The 19,798-nt window shown below is 39.0% G+C and overlaps 1 protein-coding gene across 2 annotated transcripts in view; it reads left to right on the top strand.

Annotated features, from left to right (window-relative positions):
• Positions 1 to 19,798, top strand: part of MAGI2 (membrane associated guanylate kinase, WW and PDZ domain containing 2) — a 760,760-nt gene that overhangs the window by 91,696 nt on the left and 649,266 nt on the right. The window lies entirely within an intron of this gene.

Genomic DNA, 19,798 nt, shown 5'->3' with positions numbered 1-19,798 from the left:
GAACCCTTTCAGTGGTTTACTAACAATTATTTTCACTGGTCTCTTGCCTAAATTTGGCATATCCTTAACTTTATGTTAGTCCGCAGAGACCTGAGCTTGTCCAGATTATTTCCATGAATCTTCCATGTCCTCTTTCCAGAAATATCTTTAAGATCTGTTGCTTTTACATGGGCAGTACTGAAGATCAGATAAAGAAATTCCATCAGCTTGAAATAAACTCTACTTTTTTTTTTTTTAAGGAAAAAAAAAAGAGAGAATTCAACCTAGAGGGGCCTTTGGAAGTACAGTAATGACCAAGATAGAATTTATGCTTTCAATAGCTAGAAAAAAATTGCAGGAAGTGGCCTATGGGCTTGGCTAGCAGTCATAGGAACTGCATATATGAAAAATGGAGCAATTTGGATTTTGGTTGTTCCTTCTTATAGGAATGAGCAGCCTCAGTGAAGGCTTTTGCTCGAGAAGGATGCCTGGTGCTTGCAAAGCTACAGACTTGCTTTGCATTTGCGCAAGCAGTTTGTTCAGTAAAAGAATATGGAAATTACCGGGACAGGAGATAATCCCATTGATTTATAATTAGAAAACATAAAAACAAGAAGATAATCTGTCTTATTTACACAGTGGGCCTGTTTGACCTTTAACATAGTATGACTGCAATATTGTTCAAATGGCAGCTTTTTCTGTTAGTGTGTTTGGGCTTGTTGTTTTGATCCAGGGATTGTGCTACCCGGCATCACTTATGCTAGAGGAATGGACTTCATATAAGGAGGAGTCCTTTGTGGTAGGTGTTTCTTTTATCAATAGGACTGCTAAGCAGTAAAGACTTTGATCTGCCACTTGTAGATTAACAAGTCTTGATGCTTTAAATAATTCCACTTCTTTTCTAGAGCCTGTTTCCTTCCAAATGGTGACCTCCAGTAGGGTTCGTTAATAAGTAGCAATAGCTTTTATAAGGACAATTTACAGAAATATTAGCATAGTAGTTGTATATGGGATTATCCATCCAAGGAGGGCATGCAGCCTTTGTAACTACTGTTGTCCAAAGCAGAGCTCAGAGGACTTCTAGAAACCCCATTGGTGCTCTCACTGTAGGACCTGTGGCTGCTTTTAAGTATGAAATGCTGGTTACACCTCAGTGTGGCTGTATTGCCTGTCTCGTCAAACGTCAATGACTCTTCTTTCACTTCTTTAGTTTTGTATTAGGTACTGTACTTTTTTGCGAAGTTATTTGATGCCACAGTATCCATGCCACAGTGTGGCTGCATTATGTCTTAAATTTCCTTTGTTCTCCAAAATAATGTTCCCCACATGATCCATGGCACAGATAACTTTGAACACCTTTCTTCAATGTCTAGCAAGGCATTCTAAAGCATTAAACTGTTGTAGTCTATCCTGAAGGCCTTTTTATGATGTGATCGCTTTCTCTCTTGAACTTCATTTGCTCTACAATTTTCATCCAGTCTCCAAATTTTAGCATTCACTATATGGGAGTAAATAAGTGCCTTCAAGTTGTGTACTTTTTGGTCCAGCAGAACAATTTTATAAGATAGTTTGAAGCAAACTACCTTTATGTTTTGTTCCAGTTGTTATGAGAACTTGTTGATTAATTGAAGCCTCAGCTCTATGATGCAAATATTTATGGGGAAAATTTGAGGTGTAATGTAAAAGTGGTAAGACGCTAGTTCCCATGATGGTAGGGGAAAAAAATCTGATGATATGACAATGTGTACCAATTGATGAAAAAGACAAGATAAAATCCCAAGCCTTTATTAAAGCCAACTGTGTAATTTTTGGGTTACCAGATGGTGTGGTGGAGCTGCGGAGGTTTGTGTTTGGCATTAAAATGTATTGTAACTTTGCTTCTTCAGAGGTAAAAAAATTGCAAAGCCTTTTCCATTACCTTAAATAGAGGACACAGTGTGGTATGAAACTAATTACCCTTGTTACACATGAAACATATCATTGTCTTGAAAACATACCCTGGTAAGCATCATACTCCCCAGTTTTTCATAGCACTTGCACAGTAACAATCAGTTGCTTTTGACTGGATTAGTGTTAAACAACTCTTAGGGAAAAATATTTTAACTGATGGAGAACCAGCATTTGCCAAGCATATAATATGATTAAAGAGCTTGATAAAAATTCTGGTAGTAGGTTTTAGGAGCATATCACCTAAAACTTAGTTCTTTATCTGTATAAACAATGAAACTCTTAAAATAATAGTCTCAAAACACTTTGATCTGTTGTATTTATAAGAACTGATACAAAATTATTTTTTTATAAAGAAAATCAATCTTTTATGTGTTGAACTGATATAACACGTTGATTTTGTTTGACTCTTAAATAGGAATCTATTTGGGTTTTTTTGTTTTAGTTCTAACAACTTTTTTCAAACATTTAGAAGTCTATACTTTTAATTTGATTAACAAAACTAGAGAAGTGCTTTGTGGCAATTTTGAAAGATAACCTTTTCAAATACTTTTTGATTTTGACTTTTTAACATAAACACAGCTTCCAAGGAAACACTTAAAGGCCAACTAAGGTTATTTGCAGGTTTTTCTTTTTCCAAGTTTACGGCTAAGGATTGGAAAAGTTTCTTGTACTGTGAGGTTGTGGGGTTTTTTATTTTTATTAATCCTTGAAACTCTTAGGTTGTCAGTTTACTGTTTGGACGGATTTGGCAAACTTTCAGTGAACATCTTTGCAGTATTAGTTTGACATTAAAAGTCTGGGTACATTTTCTTTCTGAACATTTAGGTTTTCTGTGTGTAGTGGAGGGATTAGAAGCTTATAGCATGATATGCTTTTCTACTATGCCTGTAAAAATCCACCCACATTTGGCAAAGTTATAAACATTTGAAAAATTGCATTTCACACATTCTTGGTCAAGTCCTATTAGATTTCTTAGCAGCTACGTTTCCAAAAGATTATGTATGTATTGGATGTTTGCTTTCCTCAAGCAAGATAGGACTTTCCTTGAAATTGCTGCTCTGAGTTGGACACGCCAAACCAGTACAACCAGAGGAACTGAGATCAAGGTATTTGCCTGTCTTGTTTTCTAGTGAGCATCCTGTTAAGATCGGTTAGCACATCAACATGAATTAAACATTGAATATTAAACTTCAGAAGAGACTGGAAATGTGCAGGTGGGTGAGAGTGGTTGTTAGTTAAGTGTAGTTAGTTAAGTTGTGTTTGTCTGCATGGCCACCCAAGAATGGTAGCAGGACTGAGATAAGACAAGGATCATAGGCTGAATTAGTGCCCTTGAAGGAAGGGCATGACAAAGCAGTGAGATCCAGTGAGGAGCTGGATTGCATGAAGAGAGTATGCTGCAGCTGGAGATAAAACATGAGAGGGTAGAGAGACTGGGTGACTTAGCCTTGATATGGTAAAGGAGACAGCCTTCTTGTTCTGGATGCAATCTCCTATGTGACTACAACCTGAGTTCTACCAGGAGATAAAGTACTTCAAGTGTGCTGGAGGTGTGCTTGATTACAAACTATGTGGCACCAAGTATAGGTGCAAGGCAAACTTCTTGCTATAAAATAAATGCCTTCAGGGCATTAAATTGCTAATATAGATGTACGCAGTGTCCCCCCAACAATACTTGCATGTGCTGATGCAGAGCTTCTCACTCATTCGGTTATATTGACTGCCCCTTAAAGCCAAGATTCTTGTGACAACTTTCTCCTCCATGTTTTTTGGCTAGGCCATATTCCCTTTTCTTTTGCATTGTGGAAAATCCTTGCATTGATTAGACAAAGACCTATTAAAACGCTTTCCTCAAACTGTTTTTCTATAACTTTGAACTAAACTTACCAGCTGCAGTTAGAGCAGAGACAGCAGGTTGTCTCTGGTGTCAGTGGAGAAACTTGGACCTTTTTGCAGCAGAATTTAGCAGTTTCCGAGGTTTAAAAAAGAAGAGAGGACGAGTTGTGTATCTACTGACTTAGTTCTCTTAGGAGGTCCTGCATTACGTCTACTATCAGTAGATACTGTGTGCCTGCCTTCATTGTTTTGCCTGAAATCTATGATATGGGAACCTCCAGTATGTCCAGTTTTTTTTCTGGAACACTGCTGCAGTTGCTCAGTGCTTCCTTGGCCTGCTGATATCCTCTATAAGACAAGAATTACTTTCACATAAACTTAGCATTCCTTCCTGCAAGAACAAATGGTCCTCTCCTTTTTTCTTTCTCTCCCCCCCCCTTGTTGAATTACAACAACAGTGTAAATACATTGTTGTTGTGATTCTTCCCCTTCCTCAAGTGCTTTGTCTACTACTCTACGTCTTCATAGTCATACTTTTACATTTCTTCCTGTGTGTAAACAATTTGGTTTTCTGTAATGTAAAAGCACCTTCATAAACCTAGATAAGTTTATGACGCTTTCTCTTTTTCCATATAACCCAGAAAGGAGATAATTTGGCCTTTTATCTTTCCCTTTTTGCAAATATTGTTTGCATAAAGAAAAGACAATTGTCTGTCAAATGTGAAAATCAAATGGTGTATCAGCAGAACCTGAACCTGCTGAAATAACTTCTGCGCCCTGACCCACTGGGTTGAAGCTGATTGACACAGCTCAGTGTGATTGTTTGAAGTGAAAACATAGGGAAGCAAAGTGAGCGTTTAACAAATAGCTCCTTTGTGACTGGCCTGTTAGCTTAGGAAAGACAGCCATTTTATGACTCCAGGAAGTATGCTTTTCCCTTTATGCATCAACATCATTGTGATTTTTGGCTCACGTACAGTTGAGTGGGTCAAAAGTCGTAGGTAGCTTCTCTAACTCAAGGCAGAAGTTATCTTCCTTTCCCTTCTGTTCTGTCCAGGTTCACCTGCACCTTGCATAGGAGTTCAAGGTTTGAAGCAAGAATGTCTGGTTTTTGACTCATTATCGTCCTTATGAATGTCAATTGAACAATACCCTTCTGGAAGGCAGAATAGCCAAAGCATAGCAATGCCTGAATTCTGCACTAAGTGATGACTTCTTGGCTTTGACAGAAATTTTCTAAAGAAAAATAGGATGACATTGCAGCACTTTAGCAAAGGTTTTGATATGGAATTGGGGTTGGGTTTTTTTTGCCTTTTCTAATGGCATTCTTTGTTTGCTTCAAAGCAAAAGAGAAAGAAATAGCCAAAAACTGCATACAGGTTTTGATTTACTTTATCCTGGCCAAGACAAGTAAATCAAGTGAAGATTCAAAACTATACAGCTCTCTATAGTTGATTACTTTTTTTTCTGATTACGTGTTTTTTATTTTTCTTAAGAAAAGTGGTTTCTTATAACTATACAACTGAATTCTTTTGAGATGAATAGAATGTAAAATTGGTTGATGCTCAATAGAAAGGAGACCCAGGGTAGAATTACTAGGCTTTTCCCTGGGCGCATGGTGGAAGTTTGATCTCTTTTGTAAAAGGAGTAGCTTAGGCTCAATCCAAATTACATTGAATGGAGTGGAAAGAGTCACTGTACTTTTAATGGAAAAAGAGTTGGGGCCTTTATTAGTAGGTTTAATATAGTGCTGTCTCAAGAGGTTGCATTCTACTGCATTTTATGTTTGAATGTGACTGCCTTGCTGCAAATGATCCGGTTATTGTGATTGCAGCAGCAGCAAATTTCTTGAACAGATTACTATTACGAGTAATGGCATGGAGGGGGAAAAAGTTTATTGCCTGCTTGAATATTTTTGTGGATGAAGAGCTAGAAACACAAAAGTTCAAAGAGGAGCTGCATTCCTTAGTTTTAATGCACAGTGCTATGTTCCAGGAAAAGGTGGGGTAAAGGGGAAATATATGTGGGTATGGAAAATGTGTTATGAAGTAACTGATTTGATTGCAGTAGGAGCTGAGGTGCTACAAAAGGTCCCAAGAAGGTAGTTATGAAACCTTGATATCAAGCATTGTCTGGAGGAAGTGGAGCACAACTTTTCTTGTCATCTTAGTAGGAGAAATGCAGAGCTGTCTCCTTGCTTTTCCTGTGAATGATGCATCTAAATGCTACAGAGCAGTGCTGCACAGAAACAGGAGCTCCGTAACTGCAGACAAGGTAACACTGGCATGTGGCAGGACTAACTTACTCTGGCCCTGTCTAAGCTCTGAGCCTCGTTCACTTTGTAGGACACCTAATGCCACAGCTGATGTGCTGCCTACAAACTGTTGGTTCATTCTTTTTTTTTCTGTTTTTTTTTTTCTTTCCCTCCCTCCAGGAAAGAAAGAGGACATTGGTAGACTCTGCCAGCACAGCTTTCCTCCTGACATGTTAGAATAAATTGGGAATAGTTCCCAGCTCCAGATGTGAATTCCCATGTTCCCCAGTATAGCTCTGTGCAGAGTCTAGTGGTCATCTGAGTGGCTTTTATCTTTCAAACTTAGAGCTGGCTTGTTTGAAGCCAGATTAAATGTATCTGGATGATGCTGTATTGCATGGTATAGGTAAGGCCGTTCTGAAGCTTACTTGTTTTTTGTCTACTTGATGATTGCTATATTTCTAGATTACTTATATTTTCTTTTAAAGGCTGTAGCCTGCATTTCTGTACTGAAATCAATCACCAAACACATTAAAAAGTTAGGTAAATCGTATCTAGATGGTATTCTGACAATTTCATTGCCATCTGTGTAGCAATGGAAATGCAACATAGAATCACACAGAATCACAGAATTGATTACACAACAACTGATTACACAGAATCACAACATTGATTAGATAATCAGAAAATTTTACTTTTTTTTTTTAAACCAAATCTAAAATCTTCTAAAGTTTACTTTTTCTGTCACTTCGGTCATATTTTAAAATATACAGGCAGAAGATTGTGAAGTGCTAAAGTGATACAAATTAAAATTCTCCTTTTTTTGTCAATGCTGACATGAGGTGGTTGTGAAGTAAGACAGAAGAACATGAGTTTAAGCTTGTCTAGTGTCTAACTGTCTAAACAGTTAAGAAAACAGTTAATTTCACAAGGACATTAGTTTTAAATATGGTCCTATAAATGTACTTTAAAAATGCTTTTCAAATTAAAATATAGTAGAGCATAATTGTTTAGAGTGTGCTATTACCTAGCCATGAATTGAAGTACTTCTAAAAACCTTAGTTTTGCTGTTGAGGTTTAAATTTCCTCCTACACGTTCAAAGGAGAATATTGGAATATTGACTCTAAAAAGCTTCAGAATAAAAACTAGTATGTCAGAATTGGTTTTGATTGCCAGGGCGTTGGCCACAAGAGGAGACAGCTGCTGCCTTTTCTGTGTTGAGCATTTACTGGCAGGGTGAAAGAGAGCATTTTGTGACCCTGTCACCAAATGCTTTGTGTCCCTAATTTTCTTTGCAGTTTGCAAGGGCTTAAATACTTATGTGTATATATGTTTATGAATTAGTCACTCAAGGGTTGTTTAACTCCAAGTTTTACTTCAGAGATGTGTGATTTCTGATTTCATTTGCTCAGTCTAACAATGTTCCTTAGCTGAACCACCCTTATGCAGAACGTGAGTCTCTTTACAGAGTAATGCTAATGAACCCCCGTATCACCAGCTCTTCTAATGCTTCGTTTCCGATCAGTTTATTATCTCAAGAGGAAATGTACATTACTGCAGGTCATGACTCATCATAGACCAGAGTCTAGAATAAATTTCTGCCTTTGTTTCCCTTGCAAGGGTTTGTTTCTACTGTTTGCAGAACAGAGAATAAATGTTTGCATGCAGTGACTTTACTGCAGTACGTAGTATAAAAGGGGTTAAATTAGCTTAGCATCGATGTTTCCATTAACTAAAAAATATGAAAACTCTCTACGGAAAACAACATTAAATTAGTACAATCACATATCACCCTAATCACAGCAAACAGTAGTAGTAGTATTTTTACCAACTGCTATGGGCATGAAGTAATTTAAAAAAAAAAAAGTGGGGATGTGCACATCTCCACTTGTCTTTTTCCTGAAATAAGCTAGTGATTGGGGTGTCAGTAAGAAGAGATGATTTACAAGAAAGAGACTTTTCTTAGGGCTGTCTTCCTTCAAAATTCTGCATACCTGTTTTCTTCCATGTCCTAGTGGTATAGAAAGAACACTGGCTTTTTTTTTTGTTAGTTGTTTTTTGGTTGGTTGGTTTTTTAAAATAGAGTAACTGAACTAACATTCATTATAACACCCAATCCACTTTTGTGAAAAAACAAGGAGGCCATGGGAGATAATCAGCCTTTTCTTTCATCATGTTATTAGCTTCATCTGTCCAGGTTGGCACTTTTTGTGGGAATGGATGCCAAATACTCAGGATTATTTCTTTGGCCACACAGCAAAACTTCATGGCTTTCTGACACTTTGGTCAGTCACCTTTAATGCCTCCTTTAATGCACCTCCTTTGATTCCCTTATCTGATGCTGTTTTGTGACTTGCTCAGTGGTTGCTAATTTTGTTTCAATTAAAAATACCCCTTTTCAGCTACTGAAATATTTCACTTGCTACTGTGTTCCATGTAGCTATTAAAAAATTCTTGCTCTTTTTAATATCTTTTCCTTTGGGACTGGATTTCAAAGCAACACAGGTTTCTTTTTTTTTTTTATTTCATATTGCTTCATTTACAGTAGCCTGGATTCAGAAAAGCGGCATAAGCAAAATAAATTAGCCAGTATATTTAAAGTTAAGAATATGTACTTAGTAAAGGTATAAGTCTCTTGGGAGATGGTATTAAAAAGCCTGTGTAAACTGAGCAATTAGAATTCTTGCTTGGAAAGAAATTTACTTAAATTCTCTTTCCATTAGAAACACAATCAGAGGGTTCTTAAGGAAAATTGTGATTTAAATTGTTTTGTACCTACCGAAATTATTTTCATCCCTAGGTGCTCAAAAATAGTAATTATTCTTTTACAGCTCATTTTAAATTTGAATGATGGCTTTCACTTATTAAAAAAAAAAAAGTAAATAGATTGTTTAAGTGAAAAGTGCAAGTTGGTGAACAAGTACTCTATAGATCTAGTATGTGCTGTAGAATCTAGTACAGCTCATGGCTTTAAGGGTATCTGTATTGAATTTTGTAGACACTCCTGTACATTAGTACTGTGGGTTTTTTTTTCCAAATTAAGCACCCTTTTGCCTTTAGGCTTCTATATAAGAGAGTGATCAATAGCATCTTCATAAATCCCATTTAACCTTGAGAATACAGCACGTCCTTCAGTCTTTCCAGAATTGGGGCCAATAATTTTACAAATAGACTGGTAGTAGAGAAGGTTCATGAATGACAGTTTCATAGTTCATCCCACCCGCAGTCATCTATTCAGGTGTTGGTAGCGGGGAGAGAGAAGCACTGATTAGGCTAAGAGGAAACTGCAGGGGAAAATCTGAGGGGTTTGAATATATCTGTTACATTAATTGCATTTTCTGCCTATCCTTTCATCAAAAGAGAAATTGTGACTTTTGCTTAGTGATGTGCTCACACCTTGCTGAAATGGAATATTTTTTTTCTTCTCAACCCCTTTTTCTTGAAACAATGTGATGGAGGTAGTATTTGTGGGATATCCAACAGATTTTTTTTAAGACTAATAATAGTGATCTTTAGCATTCAGGTGTTTTAAAACTTTAGGTTTAATTTTGACCTTTTTTCAGGCTTCAAAATACACATGGATTTATGTTATTTACACTACTGGGTAGATAGTTTCTTACATTCCCTTTCAAATAAATTAAATTGGGGAAAGGGACTTAATTGATGCCTAGCTCACTCACTTGATTGTTTCTTGATTATTTTGAACTATGAATCTTAAATAGACACATAGGCATCTCTCCATCACTGGGCCAGATGGGAGTAGCTTTCTCACTTAACAGAATCCAATTTGACTTGAGCATATCTTTCTCTTATTTATTTTAATGTGTTTCATTTCATATCTCCAAATGTTTTCATTTTTACTCAACTCTGTGGGTCAGTTCCAAAATTCACATGCTATAACCCTTCCTCTCCCCACCTCTACCAAAATGAGCAATCGTATTTTATTCCTTGTTCTCCCAAGTGGGCTACTGCTGCCAGACTTGTGTTTGTTTTGTTCACCTGCCAAACTCCAGCAAATGTCTTGTGTTTTAAGGCTGATGGGCCCGTCTCCGTGTGAATTCAGATGGTTCTGCAGATTTTTTTGGAGTTCTTTTTTGGTTTTTTTTGTTGTTGTTGTTTTGGGCCTTTCTTTTGATTTTTACTTGCAGGGTTTTTTTAGTCTGAAAAAACATAGCAGCTAAAATGATCTTCAGCTAAAGAGTGAATTTTGTTCTGCTCTTCCAGAATGGTAAACGTTAAAATTCAAGTCAAAGCAATTGGGAATTCAGAGCACTGCATGGTAAGGTCTTTCACTCATTTATGAAAGAAATATCAGCTGTCCAGGAATTTGTGGTTTCAATACAGTATTTACAGCTAGTATGCTTTTAACAGCTCTTCACTGTGTTTACATGACCCGTTAAGGGCAAAACTTATGTTCACTCATATTCTTCTACAATCAGTGTAATCCTGAAACCTGCCATGAAAGTTCGATTTCAGTAGGTCACTGCTGACATTTTTATGAAACTCCTCTGGGATGTGAATTTTTACTTTACCACTGTGGGTAATGCCTATGTAAATCTGTCTCGGAAAATAAACCAAATTCCATCCAAGGCTGAAATTACTTTTTTTCCCCTGAACTATTTATCAATTCTATTCCATTCCACAAAATGATAATGATGTGGCTGTCCAAGCTGTCATCTGAATATTACAATGAGTATGGGGTATTTTTCATACTGTTGAGACCTCGGCCAAAATAAACAGTTATGAAAAATAGTTGGAAATATTTTTGGTTTGCTTTTTAAATTTTTTTTTTTAATATGAATTCAAACCTTTGTTTGGTGTTGGCTACTAACTGCCTGTATAGGAGGAGCAGAGGGATTTTACTGATCATATTCTAATTGTCAACAGATAGGTTGCACTTCCTTCTATAAATCTACTCTTTCACTTTTGTAAGATTCTGTTTTTAATGCAGATGGTTGTACACATGGAAGCAGGGGGTGGGATGGAGGAAAACCTCTTAAGCATGGTGTGGATGCTCAGAAGTTATCATGAAGAACTCCCATGTTTGGACAGGATGCAAGTTTGAGGTGAGGTAGAGATACAGGGAAGAAGAGAATGAGAAGCAATTATAAAATAATAAAAGAATACTTATTTTCAACTTTGTTAAAGACATTAGTTTCAAAAGGGACTTTACTGAGAGAGAGGGTGGAAAGAGAGGAATGGTCAAAACAGGATGAGGGCAGCCAACAAGTCTCTACAGATCAATCGTCTCTTCCGTGTTCCTGGACCCTTTTGTTGGGAGTCTTTACATTGGTCAGGGTGCTCTTTCCAGTCCCACTTCAAGCCAGCAACATTATCATTAAAAGAAGCAGTTGAGTTTATAGGCCTTTAACTTAATCATGTCCTGTACATGTGCCAGAATTGAGCTCAGTGAAGAGAACATTGTTCTTCTGATGGTGGAATGGATGGATGTGTCATAGTCCTGGGAAGGCTGTATCCTCGCAAGACCCTGGGGGATCCATATGTGCCTGGACCAGTTACAAGTTTTGGGAGATGATGAAGGTTGTGTGGCAGCCCATCTTCTAAGATGCTAACATCACTTCAACTGTTTTAGGCAATGACTCTATGTAGGTTCTGAAGAATAACAGGAAATCCTGAGAACGCGCACTGATCTCGGTAGTGGTTTCCCTCATTAAAACTCCTGCTAAGGGTCTGGTGAGGCCGGCCAGTCAGGTGAGAAGGGTCTGGTGAGGCCGGCCAGTCAGGTGAGAAGGAACTCAGTGCACAGAATATGTTACAATCTGGGGCTTCTGTTCCTCTGGTAGAGGTGTCTGGGAAGGACTATGAAAGGCGTCCAGTGTTGAGCCCAATTAATAACTAATATATTCTATTTTTCCATGTTTAAGACTTTCCAAGTGAGTCCCTTCTCCTACCAGTCCCTTTCACCATACTTTCTCAATACCAAATTCAAGAAGACTATTTCTGTTAATCCCAGGCGACACAGACACAGACAAATAGAAAAATGAGTAATTTCCACCAGTTTTCCTATTCCTGTCCTGTGAAGTCTTACGTCACAATCTAGTTACCAAAAATGGCAAAGGAGGGAGAAAAGAAGGCATATAAAATCATTTTCTTATTATCCAATTTTACAGCTTCATAATAGTGAAGTGAAGAGAAAGATTTAGCATTTGTGAATTACCTGTGGATTTAGCACTTCTAGATTGCCTTTATTTTGGAGGCACTTATCCTGATTGAGTCTGCTGTCATTCAAATAGAATCATCTAGGAGAGAAAAATTTTGTGGATGACCTTATAACATCTGGGTTTGTGAATCTTTTGATCCCAAAGTGCTTTGATCCCAGGGCAACTCAAAGTTGCTACTTTGAACCTTGTGCAATCATTTACAGCCATGAAATGAGACGAGATCATTGCGGTATCATTTTACTCTGATTTCAAAAATGTATAAATCATCTATAAGACAGTAGGTAGTGGAACCCTTGACCCACTCTTCTTCTTCAGGGAGTAATGATAATGTGCTAATTTAAGATTAGCAGTATTAGAAGTGGCTATTTAGCATATATTAAGTACATAGAATCATAGAATCATTTAGGTTGGAAAAGACCTTTAAGATCGAGTCCAACTGTAGATTAGAAATTGATGATTTGAAGTTTACAGTGGTGCACTTCAAAGAATACATTAAGCCCTCTGCTCTTTCCTGTCCTGGGGTTTTTTTTAGTTTGGTGGGGTTTTTTGTTGTTTTTTTTTTTCTCCCTTGTTTTTTTGTTCCTTATAAAAGAAGGAACAACATAAAGATATAAAAGGGATGTGCAGCAAATGTAAACAAAGGAGGGCTGTTACCCTTGAAAGGGTCAGTGAGATGTTTAGTTTCTTCTCAGCAAGTCCTATGTAGCTTGAATTAAAATATTTTGCCCCAGTGTCCAATTTTAGTGTTGTGGTAAGTATTTCATTTACAAATAAGGCTCCCTGATAAACCTTTTGGGCTCCCAACTTTTTTCATTTTTTTTAAAATAGTGTTGTTTAATCATTTCCTCTGTGATATCCTTTCCAGAGACTTAAATTTTGGACTATGAGAGTCAGTTTTGTTTACATATAGGCAGCAGCATGTAGAAACCGCTTTGCGGAAATGTCACTCTATGGTGAGTATTCCTTGGGTATTTGCACCAGGGACAAAGCCAAAAACCCACAAATCTCCAGCTGCTCTGGCATAAGGAGTTTAGAGGCCAGCATTTTAAGGCCATTTCAAGTAAGACTACGATAGAGACTGCTGATGTCTTTTTGTTACCACCATTCAAGCTTACCGTCCTCTCTTGCCAAAGAGTGGAATAAAAGAAGCGGTGCATCAGATAAAGCCTGATCCTTCAGCACTTTTCCAGTCTTTTGTTGTGTGCTGATTGCCCATGGAAATGTTTGCCAGATTCTAATGAGTTGTTTGAAGAGACTTTAAACTAGGGGTAATATTAGACCAAGCGATCAAATAGCATCTTTCCCTTCTGAAGGTACACTGGAGTATGATGAAACTCATTGGATGTGTAGCACTCTTATAATAGCAGATGATGAGCGAAAGTAGTTTAAAGATGACCCTTGAGCAGGGCTAGGATTTCAGTGAACTACTGCTGAAACAGAAATAAGTCATCTGCAATTTCCTTTGGCTGCATAATGTATAACAGAGATGCTATAACTGGTGTTATTTAGCAAGTATGGTAGTTAGGTGCAAAGATAATAAGACTATTTTTAAGTGCGTCTGCTGAGCATGCTACACAAAATTTACAACTGGATAGTACTTCTTAGTGACTGAAGTTTGTATGTATGTATAGGAGGCTGTAAAATATTGCACATTTTTAATCTAGAAGAGAAATAATTTTAGCAATGAGGAAAGGGAATGTGTGCCTCACATGTCCTCTCTTGCTGTTTTTATTCCTATTAAGATGGGCTTTGCCAGGATGAAGAGATTAAGACTTGTCCACAGAATCAATTTGGAACCCACCAGCAAATGAATCATTGCCTGAGGAGAACACGTTTGAGACCTATGTGTGTGTGTTTTTTAAGGAAAAATTCAACTTGCTTCCAGACTTGTAAACAGATGACACTATATTTGCACAAAGAGGTGTCAACATACAGAAGGAGCAACCAGAAGTCAGTGGTTTGAGGCATGAGGCAGACTTTTGCAAACGTGCACAGTGTTTGGGCCTGTGTGCCAGCTTTCCCATCCTCGCAGCAGGAGGCTGCTGCAGAACTTGGGTTGTAGCCCTCAAGGTACATTGTCCTGCTGCAGTGTCTGGAATGGGGCCTTTTCTAGGGCATGTGGTGATTTATAGAAAAAGTCTTATTTTGGCACATGCATGTGTCTGCATGCGTATGCACACGTATATGCTGTATGGACACAGTTCTAGTATACATAAAGAAGTCTTATTTGACAATATAAATTCAGAGATCTTTAAGACATTAATTACACGGCAAGAGAGGTGATAAAAAACCCTAAACCCAACTCTGTAGTAGTGAATGCTTTCTAGAGTGGTCCTTAAGGTAATAGATTTGATTTTTTTTAATTTTGTAATTCTTGAAAGTGCAACTTTGTTAATATCTGTATTGCTTTTACTTTTTCCAAAAGGAAAAGCAATTTTTTTTCCCACTTGCCTACTGGCTAATACATCATGGTAGAGAACATCAGAATCGCTGTAACTTCTATCCATTGATGGTGGGTGTAAGCTGACTACCCCAATAACAACAGGAAAATGTCAGATTTGTAAGAAACTGTCGTTTCAGTGCATCCTTATCTCTAAAGGCTGGATTTATTGCTAGGTCTATTTCTGTACAGTTCTGTAACTGGTTTGGGATAGTTGTCACTGAAGCTTTAATAGAATTGCATGTCAGACAAGCAGAAAGGAGAGTGGCAAAAGCTTTTTAGTACATCATCAAAATGTTATTTCTTTGCTTTTAATAAAATCTAGTTAGGGAAATGTATACATAGGACTTCTGGTGTATTTTTGAATTCTGTAATATAAAAGTCCTCAATGCTTGCATAGCTCTAAACCAAAATGTTGCTCTTCAGACATTTGTTTCCTTCTGCTGTTTTGGGTAACATCTTACTGAATGAATAGCTAACAGCACCAAACTCCTACGATCTATCACTCTATCACAGTCTCTTCTGTGCTGGATCAAGTACTTCTGGCTTTTAGCTTTTCCAAAATGCACTTTGCACTTGTGAGTGGAGCTGTTGATCCCTCTCTGGTATTTGCCTTGGCTTTGCAGGGTGGTTTTCCCTGATCTGCGCTGTCTGAGCAAATCAGGGCATGCATATGGATATACCTGCTGGTCTGTTTTTTTCAGGTCTGTCTGAGTTGTACTGCTTTGCCCTCATCTCATCCTCTTTCTTGGCTGGTGAGAGCACAGGAATATGGCAGAGGTCTCCATCTGACATTTCCAGGTGCCCTACTCGGGCAAAGAGAGCTGCTGTTTCTTTTGCTTCCCTCGCTTGTCTGCTTGCTGATGGCTAGCACTGGCCCTAATCTGGTGGACGCATGCTCAGCTCTTCCCAGTGATACACGCGTACAAGGTGTTACAGGCACACGTGAAGCCCTGAGCATCTTTGGAACTGTTGTTCCAGTCCTTAGTTCTCTGCAGCCCCTGGACTCTGCCAAGGCAGTGAGCTTGGCCCCATGTAGCAAAACCTGAGGGAGAGGGAACACATGTTTCTCTGGGGCCGAGGCACCAACATTCAGCAGGCTTGTTCCCTGTTTCTGATTCACCGAAAACTGCAACGATGCTGCTGAGCTCTTCTCTTCGATGAGCTAAGGTCTACCAATATATAACCTGAAGTTGTTTTGAATAACTTGGCATATAAATATACGATAGATTTCTTTTAAAAATACTTCTTCACAGGAAACTTGAAAGCACTCTATTCTGAATGAGGGATTGCTTTATACTTGCCACGTCTAACAAGAAAAGATGAAGAATGAAGTGATTCTATGGGGATGACTGTAAACAGTCATGATGTTAGTTAATGGTTTGCATTGTGCCTACTGAGAAAAGCATAAATAAGCAAGTTTATCTTTTTTCTTACTTTATGCTAATGCTTTTTAAGTTAGCAAAACAGTTATTTGACTGTCCGATAGTTCAGAATATGGTTTTCATTCAGTGTTTACTTTCTTTGAAATTTTGATTGAGAATAATGTGTATTTGCTTACAATTTTTAAGAGGTCCATACTGCTTTCCGAAAATAAAATCTGCGTGTTAGCTTTGTGATGAAATGAAGGTGTCAGTCTGACAGTGCTACCATGGTCTCTATAATTCTGATCTTGCCCTTTCTCAAGGAAGTTGGGGTGGGAGACATTAAATATAAAACAAGGGAGGCTGGCGGAGCACAACTGCTTTCAGCAAGAATGTGTGCATTTCGGTTGGTGGGGTTTTTTTTTTGTAATTTTTTAAAGTGCTTCATAATGAAATATTCATGCTTTATTTTATTAGAATTGTAATTAGGTCACATGCTTCTGGAGGGGGAGACTGCCAGGCATGACTGAGCTGTTGGGTCTTCCTCAGTGTTGGTCCATTTTTGTTTTACAGATTTAATTGACTCCAGATTCCCTTTGTGCACTGAATACAAATGTATTGTTAGGGTAAAATCCTAGAGTCCAAATCAGACATGAGTCCCACTGGCTCAAGGGGAAATCATTCCTGAGTAAGAGTCATAGGACCGAAGCAACTGAGTCTGTTGTGCTTCAGGGAAGCAAAAGCAGAATTATCTGCTTTCATATCAGAACTACTTAGAAAAGCATTAACACTATAAATTGCTCAGCTAAGCAGCATCAGCTCTTCAAGTTTTGGCTCCGTTTTTACTTCCTTTCTAGTTGCACAAAAATCCCTGTGGGTGGGGAGGAGTAAAGCTCTATGAAGACGGAGTTTGAGCTTTTTTAGGTTTTTCTCCATATTTCCCAAAACCTTCACATAGACATCCCTATTTTCTTTTATCACTGCCTTTTGGGTTGCCTGATCCCAAAGAAGCCAGGCTGGAGGCAGGGAAGTAGGCCCTTCTCTGGACACGCTCCAGCACCTCACTGTCTTCCTTGCAGTGAGGGGCCCGAAACTGGACACAGCACTCGAGGTGGGGCCTCACCAGTGCCCAGTACAGGGGAACGATCACCTCCCGAGTCCTACTCACCACGCTGTTCCTGACACAGGCCAGGATGCTGTTGGCCTTCTTGGCCACCTGGGCACACTGCTGGCTCATGTTCAGACGACAGTCGACCAACACCCCCAGGTCCTTTTCTGCCAGGCAGCTCTCCAGCCACTCTGCCCCAAGCCTGTAGCGCTGCATGGGCTTGTTGTGGCCCAAGTGCAGGACCCGGCGCTTGACCTTGTTGAACCTCATCCCGTTGGCCTCGGCCCATCCATCCAGCCTGTCCAGATCCCTCTGCAAAACCTTTCTGCCCTCCAGCAGATCAATGCTCCCACCCAACTTGGTGTCATCTGCAAATTTACTGTGGGTGCACTCGATTTGGTTGTCCAGATCACTGATGAAGATGTTAAAGAGAACAGGCCCTAATACCAAGCGCTGGGGGACACCGCTCGTGACCGGCCACCAACTGGATTTAACTCCATTCACCACCACTCTCTGGGCCTGGCCCTCCAGACAGTTTTTTACCCAGCAAAGAGTGCTCCTGCCCAAGCCATGGGCAGCCAGTTTCTCCAGGAGAATGCTATGGGAAACCATGTCAAAGGCCTAACTAAAGTCCAGGTAAACAACATCCACAGCCTTTCCCTCATCCACTAAGAGGGTCGCTTTGTCATAGAAGGAGATCAGGTTTGTCAAGCAGGCCCTGCCTTTCATGAACCTGTGCTGACCGGGCCTGGTCACCTGGGTGCCCTTCATGTGCCACCTAATGGCAAGATGATGGCTCAAAGAAATTTCTTTTAAATGTACTACACAAGCAAGGGCCTGGAATGGATTCCTGGTTGAGTAGCTTTGACTAAGGTATGCTCTTATTATCTTGTGAGCAAAGGTGTTGCAGTGCATAAAGTAATTTGAGAATCTCAATTTTGGAGCTATGGAAATCAGTAGGATGCATAATGGATGTTATTTTAATTTCCATGTGCTTTAAGATTTAATAATTTCCCTTAAGAATTAATTCAGTGTCAGTCCTAATGCTGCATTTAATGTGTTGTGAGGATGAGAAGTACAACTGCTGCTGTTGTTGCCCTCACAAGTTTCAGATGGTTTCTCTAGGTTATTTGTGTAAGGCAGAAAAAGCTTCATCCTGGCTGTACGAATTCAGTTATGGCTGAGACGAGGAAAGAGTTAGTTGGGTTGAGGTAGTCACAGTAAAACCTTTACTGAAAGAGCTAGGTCTAGAAGGACAATCCTTAGAAGGTCTCAGGTCTTGGAGAGGAGGAAGCTTGAGGTTCCACTCAAATATGAGAAGAAACTTCTTCACAGTGAGGGTGACAGAGCACTGGAACAGGCTGCCCAGGGAGGTTGTGGAGTCCCCTTCTTTGGAGATTTTCAAGACCTGCCTGGATGCAGTCCTGAGTAACATGCTCCAATGTACTCTGGGCAATCCTGCTTCAGCAGGTGAGTTGGACTAGATGATCTCCATGGTCCCTTCCAACTCTAAAAATTCAGTGAAATTCAGTGAAAGCTGGAAGCAAAATTGCCTTCTCTAGGGTGACTCGCTGTTACTCATCTTAAAAACTGAAGTTGGTGTAAGCATGTGTCTTATTAAACTGAAACAAGTGACTAGGTCCCCCGAGGTAAAGGGGAAATTAAAGGATTAACTGGTGAAACTTTTGTGTTGTCGCCCCCCCCCCCCCCCCCCCCCCCCCCGATTGAATAAAAGATTTTGACTGAGTAATAGAAATCACACTGCATATAAGTGATGGATGCATCTGCTGATTGGCTCCAATAATCTACACCTGGCATGGACAGATGAATTGAAGTAAATTTCTCTGAAATTAAATTTTAAGAAGTCTCCAATTTTCCTGAAATTTGGCCTAGCTGTGGTTTGCTTTCCCCTTTCTGGAGGAGGGGAAGGGGAATAAAGATTTTAATGTTATCAAAAATGTATGGTTTGGGAAATAAAGGGTATACATATTTTGCTTTAAAAAAAAAAAACAACAACAAAAAAAAACAAGTACCACAGCTACTTGAAATCAGTGAAATGAGAGGAGAAAAAAAGAAGAGAAGGAATGTTGGGAAGAGTCCAAATCCACAAACCCCACAGACATTCCACATGGGCAAATGTCTTTTGTTATTGGGTGATGTTTTTGACAATGCTCTAGATTATATATTGGGAGTGGAAATAGCAGATTTGCCACATAAATGCAGACTACAGCTGTGTGATAAAATGTAAGTGTGTAAATGAAGTGATATTGTTCACTCCTGCAGAGAGAAGGTGATAAAGGTTTAGGATAGTGCCAGGTGACCACAGAGAAATAGCTGAAATACGTAAAGAATTGAAGGATTTCACTCCTTAGCCTTGTATTTTTGCTATAGACAAATGTAAGAAGATACATTCTCAAATGTACTTACAGGTTGTGATCCACCAGGACTCTTTTGGGTATGCCCAACTTATATAAACACAAGTAGTGTTTACTTAATGGGACTTTGCACGTGATTAAACTTATTAACCGGCTGTAATGTTAGAAAGCAGGTGCTCTCTTGCCACTCACATTAGCAATCAGGTAAAGCGCACCAGGGAGAAACCAGCGATGTGTGTATTCCCACAAAATTCAGTGCAAGGACTAACATTTAGCAAATAGCAGCATCTCAGTCAGGAGGCATGGTGT

This window comes from Numenius arquata, chromosome 2 (assembly GCF_964106895.1).
Source record: "Numenius arquata chromosome 2, bNumArq3.hap1.1, whole genome shotgun sequence".
Taxonomy (NCBI): Eukaryota; Metazoa; Chordata; class Aves; order Charadriiformes; family Scolopacidae; genus Numenius; species Numenius arquata.
The sequence above is the reverse complement of the archived record's forward strand: the minus strand, read 5'-3'. Positions and strand labels throughout refer to the sequence as shown.